The sequence below is a fragment of the Babylonia areolata genome, chromosome 26 (genome assembly GCF_041734735.1).
Source record: "Babylonia areolata isolate BAREFJ2019XMU chromosome 26, ASM4173473v1, whole genome shotgun sequence".
Classification (NCBI taxonomy): domain Eukaryota; kingdom Metazoa; phylum Mollusca; class Gastropoda; order Neogastropoda; family Buccinidae; genus Babylonia; species Babylonia areolata.
Window position 1 is genome coordinate 22,092,844 of NC_134901.1, and position 12,500 is coordinate 22,105,343.

A 12,500-nucleotide genomic window follows, 5' to 3' on the forward strand; every position below is an offset into this window, starting at 1 on the left:
AAAAACAAACAAACAACGAAAACGAAATTAAGTGCTTCCTCTGTCAAAGGAAGCACACGAGTGGGCAAACACGCATATGTACACACAAACAAACAATCCCCCCACCCACCCACACACACACACACACACACACAAGCTCGCGTACACACAGACATACAGAGACAGACAGACAGACAGACACACACACACACACACACACACACACACACACACACACACACACATCCAACACTGCGTCTTTCACCTACCGACGAACCTGTGATGAGGCATGTAAGAGACGCACACACACACACACACACACACACACACACACACACACACACACACACACACACACACACACATCTGCATTACCAACTCTGCGTCTTCCACCTACCGACGAACCTGTGATGAAGCATGTAAGAGACGCACACACACACACACACACACACACACACACACACACACACACACACACACACACACACACACACACACACACACACACACACACACACACACACACACACACACACACACATCCACATTAACAACACTGCGTCTTCCACTTGACCAACGAACCTGTAATGATGAAACATGAAAGAGAACGGGACAGGCCAAGACAGGAAGTGGCTAAATGGGAAAAACTCCTGATGAAGCACTGGCGGTCCTCATTTCATTATTCAGTGTGGTCGCTCCATCATCCCACTTGGCGTTTCCTGTTTTCTCCAGGGTATGATTTTAAAAGGCATGTTTTTGTCCTTTGCCATGTCCCTACTTCTTTTTTGTCCCTTGTTTTTTTGTTATTGTCTTTTTTTGTTTGTTTGTTTGTTTTTTTCTCAGAAATAACCAGGACATTTTGCAGCAAGCTGTTGCATTGCTGATCTATTGGTCAGCGTAATGTATTAGGGGGGGAAAAAAAACAGTGAAAACAAAAGTGAGTGCTTCCTATGTCAAATGCACACACAAGCATACGAGTGGGCAAACACGCATATGTACACACAAACAAGCAACCCCCCCCCCCCCCCACACACACACACACACACACACGCGCGCGCGCGCAAGCACATACACTCGCGTACACACAGACAGATACAGACACACACATGCACACACATGTGCAAGCTCACACGCTCGCGTACACACAGACAGACACAGACACACACACACACACACACACACACACACACACACACACACACACACACACAATGCATACACGCGCGCACGCACACACACACACAATACATACGCGCGCGCGCGCGCGTACACACACACACACACACACACACACATACACACATATCTGCATTACCAATACTGCATCTTCCTCCTTCCGACGAATTTGTGATGAAGCATGTAAGAGACGCACACAGACACACACACATGCATGCACACACACACACACACACCACACACACACACACACACACACACACACACACACACACACACACACACACAAAAGTACGCATTAACAACACTGCGTCTTCCACTTGACTGACGACCCTTCATTTCATTATTCGGTGTTGTCGCTCTATCATCCCTCTTGGCGTTTCCTGTTTTCTCCACGGTATGATTTTAAAAGGGATGTTTTTGTCCTTTGTCATGTCCCTACTTCTTCTTTTTTGTCCTTTGTTTTTGGGGTTTTTATTTAGTTTTTTTGTTTATTGTTTTTTTCTCCGAAATAACCAGGACGTTTTGCAGCAAGCTATTGCGTTGGTGATCTATTCGCCAGCAAAATGTATTGGGGGCAAAAGCAAACAAACAATGAAAACGAAAGTGAGTGCTTCCTATGTCAAATGCACACACAAGCACGCGAGTGGCTAAACACGCATATGTACACACAAACAACCCCCCCCCTCCCTCTCCCCACACACACACAGACAATAACCTGAAACCTTTTGGACTGGACAAAACGGGAAGCGGCTAAAAATTAATGGAGAGAAACCCTGGTGTGACACAGGCCTCTGTTTCAATTGTTTAAAAATAAATAAATAAATAAATAAATAAATAAATAAATAAATAAAATGTCGCTCCATCATCCCTCTGACGTTTCATGTTCGATACTTTTTTTTCTCTTGGTTTTCCCTAACAGGGATGATTTTTAACATGTGGGGTGATGGCCTAGAGGTAACGCGTCTGCCTAGGAAGCGAGAGAATTTGAGCGCGCTGGTTCGAATCACAGCTCAGCCGCCGATATTTTCTCCCCCTCCACTAGACTTTGAGTGGTGGTCTAGGCGCTAGTCATTCGGATGAGACGATAAACCGAGGTCTCGTGTTCAGCATGCACTTAGCGCACGCAAAAGAACCCATGGCAACAAAAGGATTGTTCCTGGCAAAATTCTGAAGATAAATCCACTTCGATAGGAAAAAACAAATAACTGCACGCAGGAAACAATTTAAAAAAAAGAAAAAAAAAGAAGAAAAAAGAATGGATGACGCTGTTGTGATAAACAGAAATACAAATTCAAATAGAAATGTTTCCTGTTTGATTCTTATCTAGCTGGTTTTCCCTAAGGTGGTGATTTTACGGTTTTTGTTTGTGTTTTTGTTTTTTACTTTATTTCTTTTCTTTTTTTTCACCATTTAACATGACCATATATGACTTTTTGTTCTCCCACATTCATCCCAGGGGAGTTGTCATGTCATCATCGGCCTCAGCAGGCATTCCCTGTCATATTGTTGCAGAAAAACGCAGAAAAAAAATATATACCTTCTGAAATCTAAATCTGCCTTTGTTTTTCCTCCCCTGTGTATCATTGACACGTGTGTAGACTCAGCCGTAAATGCTGTAGAAGAAGTTAGACCCCTTTGCTTGCAGTTTGGGACGTGGTAGAAACCAGTGTTGACGAAACGAATTTCGAGGCCACGTGAGCAACGGTCTGAAGCAGGGTTAACCTTTTCATCGCCAAGCTCGCATTTATGCACAGGCGTGGGAGAGGACCCATGTCACTGAAAGGTGACCATTCATTGGTCTGTTATCCATGAACCTATTGCTCTTAATGTTCGGTGGAAGGATAGGCCATATTTTCTGTACTTCGCAGGGGGAATCTCCAGCTATTCTTAGATACCATAATTATGTTCTGTGTTTATATCACAAGGGAATTTTGTACTCTAACTTGACTGGCGGTGAAAGGGTTAAACAACAACAGGCAACATGAGATTTCAACGCCCGACATTTTCGTGACATTCACTGCAGGATTTTGTTTTTTCAACAATGCTGATGTGATTGTCAGCAAGAAGGTTATTGTATACTTTGATATAAGCCTTCTTGGCCTCATATCTTTTCCCAAGAAATAACTATGCATAACTATCGAACAATATAATTACAGGGTCTGATGGCCTGGTAAAGTTTTGTTGTTGTGAGCTTGTGGATTGCTGATGCAACTGGCAGCAACATGTTTTAAAATGCATGAAAGTTATGAGAAGAAGAAAAAAAAGAAGAAAAGATTCTGTTAAGAACATGCACGTGCATACACGCGCCCGCACACACACACACACACACACACACACACACACACACACACACACACACACACACACACAACATCCAGACAGCAACCTGAAACCTTCTGGACTAGACAGAACAGGAAGTGTCTAAATGGTCGCTCCATCATCCCTCTGGCCTTTCCTGTCTCCTGTTTGACGATTTTTCTCGCTGGTTTTCCCTAAAGAGGGTGATTTTACGCGTTTAAAAAACAAAAGAAACAAACAAACAAAAAACAAAAACAAAAAACAAAAGAAAGCAACACACACACACACACACACATATATATATATATATATATATATATATATATATATATATATATATATATATATATATAACACCATTTAACATGACCCTGCATGACTGTTTCTTATCTCCCGTTCATCCCTGGGTTGTCATGACATCCTTGGCCTCAGCAGGCTTCCCTGTCATATTATTGGGGGGGGGGGGGGGGGAAACAAAAAAACTACTGAAATCTAAATCTGCGCTTGTTTTTCCGCCCTTTCATATTATTGACACGTGCGTAGAGTCAGCCGGAAATGCTGTAGAAGAAGTTAGATCCTACTGCTTGCAGTTTGGGACGTGATGGAAACCAGTTGACGAAACGAATTTTGACTGCCACACGAGCGACGCTTTGACGCAGGGTTCAAGGCAGCAGGAGATTTCAACACCCAACATTTTCGTGGCATTCGCTGCAGACTTTTTAGTTTATGTTTATTTATTTTTTTCATACAGTGCTGATGTGGTTGTCACCAAGAAGCATATTCTATACTTTGACGTGACCGTTCTTGGCTTCATCGTTTTGGTTTTTTTTTCCCCTAAAAATACATAGCTATCGGACAATATTGTTACAGCGTCTGATGGTCTGGTAATGTCTGTTGCTGTGAGCTTATGGATTACTGATGCAATTGTGGGCAGCAACATGTTTTCAAATGTGAAATGTGGGAAATTTATGAGGAAAAAGTGTTTTTTATGTTAAGAACACGCACATGCACGCAAACACACACACACAGACACACAGACACACACACACACACACACACACACACACACACACACACACACACACACACACATGCACACGTGCCTCTCGCCAAGTAAAAGCATCTGCAACTGCTGTCTCTCCGTCGCTCTGTCTCTCTCTTTCTGCCTTTCTTACTTAAAAGAACAACAACAACAACAACAACAACAACAACAACAACAACACTTTTTGTCTTTCTTTTCGTTACAAAAATGATATTTTGCACTTCTAGCACTTCACAATAACAAACGTTCAAAACATATATCAAAATGACATAATTATAAGGACTTCACAATATGCTGACGACGAACAGGCAAACTGTTCACTAAAAGACTACGTGCTCACCACACACAGGGGGAAGATACAAACCACACTTTCTCCCTCACGAAAACCACAATCACGATCATCCACTCACCACATGACATCACATTTTCGTGTTATGTAGTAGTAGTAGTAGTAGTAGTAGTAGTAGTAGTAGTAGTGTAGGGACTGGCGTTTGACTGCCTAGGCCTTGCGGTCTTTTTATGTCCCCTTCAATTTTTTTTTTTTTTGGGGGGGGGATTTTTTATTTGTGGGATACATATATGTTTTCTTTTACATGTACTGTAAATCACTCGTCAAAATCAATATCTTTTTTTCTTTTAAATTGATGTTAAGGAGATTTTTTAACACATCAGCATTTTGTGCAAGTTTAGTTTCGATAGGTAGTGCATTCAATATTTGTGCAATTCTATTAGCTAATGAATTTTTCCTTAGGTTGGTATTACAGTGCTCTTTACAAATTTTCATCATTGAATTTCTTGTACTCTCATAATCCGACATTCTAAAAATATTATTCACATTGACTTCATTATAACAATTTATCATTTTGTTTGTTTCTATTAAATCTCTTAGCCTTCTACCCTTTAATGAATGCAGATTTAAGTCTATAAGTCTCTGTTGATAGCTCATAGATTTGCATTCTTTTAATAACTTTGTTGCTTTTCTTTCTAACATTTCTTAAAAAAAAAAAAAAAAAAGTTGCTGGCTTTTATTGTTGTTGTTTCCACATCCCCCCCCCCCCACCCCCCACCCCCACCCGCGATGTCCTGCATTACCTTGCAAGCGCAAACTCCCTCACGTGCAAAGGTGCATAATAGCTGGTGAGGAGGTGAGGGGGCGGGAGGGGGGGGGGGGGGGGGGAGCGTGAGGGGAGGCGTGTACATTTAGCTGTATCTTCCGCAATCCGCACGAGGATAACAGTCCAACTCACAAACAAAGGAGGAAACATAAAACATGATGGGAAAAAAAATAAAAAAAAAAAAACCAATACACACACACGGGAGTAGAAGGAAAGAGCAACAGACATAGAACGGAGTGCTTTACGTAACACACACACACACACACACACACACACACACACACACACACACACACACACACACACACACACACACACACACACACACACGAAATAAAACAACAACAACAAAAAAACAACTACCTCATGTCGATTTTTTGGTTGAAAACATGTAGCAATAAGAGGAAGATGCAAATGAAAATGTAAGCGAAAGTGACTTTTTTAATGGTTGCGCGCCCGTGTGTGTGTGTGTGCGTGCGTGTGTGTGTGTGTTTGTGTGTGTGTGTGTGTTTGTGTGTGTGTGTGTGTGTGTGCGTGCGTGCGTGCGTGCGTGTGTGTGTGTGTGTGTGTGTGTGTGTGTGTGTGTGTGTGTGTGTGTGTGTGTGTGTGTGTTACATGAAACACTCCGTTCTATCTGTCTGTTGCTCTTTCCTTTTACTGCCTACCTCTTTTCTTCCCAAGTTTATGAACATCTCATGTGTACACATCTTCCAGACTTCCGTTTGTCGGCCAAAGATTAAGAAGGAATTTAGGGACATTAACTGTAAAAAAAAAAAAAACCCACCACATTTACCTGATGTTTTGGGGAATCAAGAAACTCTATCCTCTATCGGTGTTGTTTTCCAAATAGACGAAATACTCTTTTTTGTAAACTCCCGGCAGAATACACCCATCAAATTACCTGCGATGCCTTCTGGTTTGGCTGTCATTTCTACGCTGTCTTTAAGTTGCCTTTAAACCCCCCCATGGAATGAAAGCATGAACTGTTTTGGGCAAAGCTTTTTTTTTTATTTTTTTTTTTTTTTTAAGGTTTGTGTGTCATTGCTCTGTCGATATTATGTCCCCCCCTTTTTTTTTCTTCCAAACTTTCCATGGAATACATGCAGCAAACCATTTGGAATTTCACCTTTTATTTTACTTTTTTTTTTCTTCTTCTTCTTCCTGTTCTTTACTTGTGTGTTGTTTTGTTTTAATTTTTTTTCACAACTTTGGGTTTGAGGATCCTGTTTTCCTTCGCCTACCCTTCTCCCCTTCTTCTTCTTCACTTCCCTCTTTTAACTCACTCAGTACGGCCAGTCCTCTCTTCTCCTCTACACAGACCCCTCGGATGTCCAATGGGTGTCTCAATGACCCAACCTTTAGCTTCCGTCGTAAGAATTGTGGTATTCTTTGTCAACATTCACCTCTTCAGTGTAAGAGCCTTCTGCTTGTAATATTTTGATGGTGGTAATTGGGGTGAAACGCTGTTAACGTCGTCTCTTTCGCCGTTCGTATGGAGAGAGTTAAAGTGGCACGAGTGTCAGTGGTTTAAAATATGACAAGGTTCAACTTGGTGTCCCCCTCCACTCCCCAAAGACCATCACTCCCCATCCCCACATCATCCTTTTCGTTCTGTCTAATTTCCGTTCTTATTCTTCTTCTGACCATTTTGTCTATCTTTTATTTTATTTATTTCTTTATTCGTTTGATTTTTTTTTTTTTTTTCTCTTCCATTCCTTCCTTCTACACACCAATTATTTGCCTGTGTTTACGTTCTTTTCTTTTCTCACTTCCTTCTAAATACTATACACTTTTACAACGTTTTTTTTTTTTTTTTTTTTTTTTTTTTTTTAATTTATTACAATGTTGTCGTTGTTTTTTTCTTTGCTTTGGATGTATTTTCTCTTTTTCTTCCTTTCCTTCTTTTCTTTTTTTTCCCGCGATTTCTTCCCTTCCTGCTATTTTATTAAGTTTGTTTAATCTTCTTTTCCCATGGTCTTTTACTTTTGTCTCTTCCTTTCGTTTTTTGTGTTTCTCTTGTCTTTTGTTTTCCTTTCTTTATATATCCTTCTTTTCTCTTTTCTTTTTTCTCTTTACGTCCTGACATATTTCACGGAATGAATTTTCAAATGAGGAATGAATAGGTGTCGTGTATGTATGTTATGTGTGTGTGTGTGTGTGTGTGTGTGTGTGTGTGTGTGTGTGTGTGTGTGTGTGTGTGTTTCACGAAAAGCACTGCGTTTCTATCTGGTTGTCGCTCTTTCATTCTGTTGCCAACCTCTTTTCTTCCAACGTTTATGAACATCTCATATATATATATATATATATATATATATATATATATATATATATATATATATATATATATATATATATATATATATATATCTTCCGGACGTCCTTGTGTCAACCAAAGATTAAAAAGGAATTTAGGGACATTAACTGTAAAAAAAAAAAAAAAAAAAAAAAAAAAACTTGCCTGATGTTTTGGGGATCAAGAAACTCCATCTTTTATCGATGTCCCGCTTTTCAAATAGACGGCACACTTTTTTTTTTTAACCTCCCGGCAGAATACATCCATCAAATTATCTGTGTGGCTTCTGGTTTTCCTGTCACGTCTACGTCGTCTTTTAGACTGCTTTTAAACCTCCCCATGGAACGGAAACAAGAACTGTTTTGGGTTAAGCTTTTCTTTAAAATGTCTTTCTGTCATTGCTCTCTCGATATTCGATATTGGAGTGGTGGTCTAGAGGTAACACGTCCGCCTAGGAAGCGAGAGAATCTGAGCGCGCTGGTTCGAAACACGGCACAGTCGCCGGTATTTTCTCCCCTTCCACTTGACCTTGAGTGGTGGCCTGGACGCTAGCCATTCGGATGAGACGATAAACCGAGGTCCCGTGTCCAGAATGCACTTAGCGCACGTAAAAGAACCCACGGCAATAAAAGATTTGTCCCTGGCAAAATTCTGTAAAAAAACCAAAACAAAACCCACTTCGATTGGGAAAAAAACAACAACAAAAAAAACTGCACGCAATGAAAAAAAAAAAAAGAAGAAATGGCGGCGCCCTCAGTGTAGCGACGCGCTCTCCCTAGGGGAGAGCAGCCGGAATTCCACACAGAGAAATCTGTTGTGACAAAAAATAGTAATACAATACAGTACGATACAATATCATGTCATTTTTTTTTTCTCTCCAAAGTATCGACAGAACACACGAAACAAACCGTTTTGGAAATGTTTCTTATTCCCCCCCCCCCCCCCCCCCTCCTGTTCTTTAGTTGCGGTGGTTGTACTTTAAAATTTTCTTTCACAGCTTTAGGACATCCTGTTTTCCTTCGCCTACCCTTCTTCTCCACTTGCCTCTTTTAAATTGACACAAGTATCAGTGGTTTAAACGACGGGCGCAATAGCCGAGTGGTTAAAGCGTTGGACTTTCAATCTGAGGGTCCCGGGTTTGAATCTCGGTAACGGCGCCTGGTGGGTAAAGGGTGGAGATTTTTACGATCTCCCAGGTCAACATATGCGCAGACCTGCTAGTGCCTGAACCCCCTTCGTGTTTATATGCAAGCAGAAGATCAAATACGCACGTTAAAGATCCTGTAATCCATGTCAGCGTTCGGTGGGTTATGGAAACAAGAACATACCCAGCATGCACGCCCCCGAAAGCGGAGTATGGCTGCCTACATGGCGGGGTAAAAACGGTCATACACGTAAAAGCCCACTCGTGTACATACGAGTGAACGTGGGAGTTGCAGCCCACGAACGCAGAAGAAGAAGAAGTGGTTTAAACATGACAAGGTTCAACTTGGTGTCCCCCTCCCCTCCCCAAAGACCATCACTCCCCAACCCCATACCATCCTTTCTTTCTGTCCAATTTTCGTTCATATTCTTCTTCCGACCATTTTGTCTATCTGTCTTTCACTTTATTTATTTCTTTATTCCTTTTTTTCTTTCTTTCTTTTTCGTCCATTCCTTCCTTCCACACACCAGTTATTCGCCTGTGTTTTCGTTCGTTTCATTCCTCACTCTCTTCTAAGTACTGTTCATTTATTTATATTTTATACATTTTTTTCTTTCTTTCTGCGATTTGTTCCATTCCTGTCCTTGTTCAGTTTAAAACAAAAACAAACAAAAAAACCCCAAACAACAACAAAAAACCGGAATGAATAGGTGTCGCGCGCCCGCGCGCACGAGTGTGTGTGTGTGTGTGTGTGTGTGTGTGTGTGTGTGTGTGTGTGTGTGTGTGTGTGTGTGTGTGTGTGTGTGTGTGTGTGTGCGTGTGTATGTGTGTGTGAGTTTGTGTGTGTGTGTGTGTGTGTGTGTGTGTGTGTGTGTGTGTGTGTGTGTGTGTGTGTGTGTGTGTGTTACGTAAAGCACTCCCATTCTATCTGGCTGCAGCTCTTTTCTTCTGTTGCCTACCTCTTATCTTCCCTGTTTTATGAGCATCTCTTGTGTACAAATCTTACACACGTCAAATTGCCAGATGGTTTTTACAGCTTAGGATGAATTAGGGGACATTAACTGTAAAAAAACCATTTGCTTGTTGTTTTAAGGATCAAGAAACTTATCGATGTTCTGATTTCTAAATAGACGGGGCACTTTTTGTTGTTGTAAACTCTCGGCAGAATACACCCATCAAATTATCTGCGATGCCTTCTGGTTTTCCAGTCATTTCTACGTCGTCTTTTAGGCTGTCTTTTAGCTTCCCCAATGGAATGAAAGCAAGAACTGTTTTTTCTCTAAAGGCTTTTCTGTCATTGCTCTGTCGATATTATGTCAACTCTTTTTTGTAACCCTCGATGGGATACACGCGCACACAGCATACCGTTTGGAATTGCTACTTACTTTTTTTTTTTTTTTTTTTTTCACTGCCCGTTCTTTAGTTGTGGTTGTTTTTACTTTAATGCTCTTTCGCAACTTTCCTCGTCTAAGCCCTCCACCCCACCCCACCCCACCCTACCCTACCCTACCCTCCACCCGCTTCCTTTTCCACTTGCCTCTTTGAATTGAAATGGGTGTCAGCGGATCAAAAAAATGACAAAATTCAACTTGGTGTGTCGCCCTAACACCGCCCCCCCCCCGCCCCCACTCCAACCCTCTCCCGCCCTCCCCTTACCTCTCTCATGCCTTACCCCACCCCTATGTCATTCAGTTCAGTTTTCGCTGTTAAACTTCTTCTGACGAGTTCTTTCTTTCTTTTCTTTTCTTTCTTTCTTTCTTTCTTTCTTTCATTCTTTCTTTCTTTTCTTTTCTTTCTGTATATATCCTTCTTTTCTCTTTTTTTCTTCTCTTTACGTCCTGACATATTTCACGGAATGAATTTTCAAATGAGGAGTGAATAGGTGTCCTGTCTGTATGTATGTATGTACTCTTTACGTCCTGACATATTTCACGGAATGAACTTTCAAAATTAATGAGGAATGAATAGGTGTCCTGTATGTATGTTATGCCTCTTTGAATTGAAATGGGTGTCAGCGGATCAAAAAATGACAACGTTCAACTTGGTGTGTCGCCCTAACACCGTTCCCCCCCCCCCCCCCGCTCCCCCTCCCCGCCCCCCCCCCCCCCCCAACCCTCCCCCGCCCTCCCCTTACCTCTCTCATGCCTTACCCCACCCCTATGTCATTCAGTTCAGTTTTCACTGTTAAACTTCTTCTGACGAGTTCTTTCTTTCTTTTCTTTTCTTTCTTTCTTTCTTTCTTTCTTTCTTTCATTCTTTCTTTCTTTTCTTTCTGTATATATCCTTCTTTTCTCTTTTTTTTTTCTCTTCTCTTTACGTCCTGACATATTTCACGGAATGAATTTTCAAATGAGGAGTGAATAGGTGTCCTGTCTGTATGTATGTACTCTTTACGTCCTGACATATTTCACGGAATGAACTTTCAAATGAGGAATGAATAGGTGTCCTGTATGTATGTTATGCCTCTTTGAATTGAAATTGGTGTCAGCGGATCAAAAAATGACAACGTTCAATTTGGTGTGTCGCCCTAACACCGTCCCCCCCCCCCACCCCCCCCCCCCCCCCCACCCCCCCGCTCCCCCCCCCCAACCCTCCCCCGCCATCCCCTCACCTCTCTCATGCCTTACCCCACCTCTATGTCATTCATTCGTTCAGTTCAGTTTTCACTGTTAAACTTCTTCTGACGAGTTCTTTCTTTTCTTTTCTTTCTTTCTTTCTTTCATTCTTTCTTTTCTTTTCTTTCTTTCTGTATATATCCTTCTTTTCTCTTTTTTTTCTTATCTTTACTTCCTGACATATTTCACGGAATGAATTTTCAAATGAGGAGTGAATAGGTGTCCTGTCTGTATGTATGTACTCTTTACGTCCTGACATATTTCACGGAATGAACTTTCAAATGAGGAATGAATAGGTGTCCTGTATGTATGTTATGCCTCTTTGAATTGAAATGGGTGTCAGCGGATCAAAAAATGACAACGTTCAACTTGGTGTGTCACCCTAACACCGTCGCCCCCCCCTCCACCCGCCCCCCCCCCCACCCCCCAACCCCCCTCTCCCGCCCTCCCCTTACCTCTCTCATGCCTTACCCCACCTCTATGTCATTCATTCGTTCAGTTCAGTTTTCACTGTTAAACTTCTTCTGACGAGTTCTTTCTTTCTTTTCTTTTCTTTCTTTCTCTCTTTTCTTTTCTTTTCTTGCTTTTCTTGTTCTTCTTTCTTTTCTTTCTTTCCTTTCTTTTCTTGTTCTTCTTTCTTTACTTTCTTTTCTTTCTTGCTTTTTTTCCTTTCCATTCCTTCCTTCCATACATCATTCAGTCTCCCATCATTTCATTTTATGTGTGTGTGTGTGTGTGTGTGTGTGTGTGTGTGTGTGTGTGTGTGTGTGTGTGTGTGTGTGTGTGTGTGTGTGTGTGTGTGTGTGTGTGTGTGTGTGTGTGTGTGTGTGTGTGT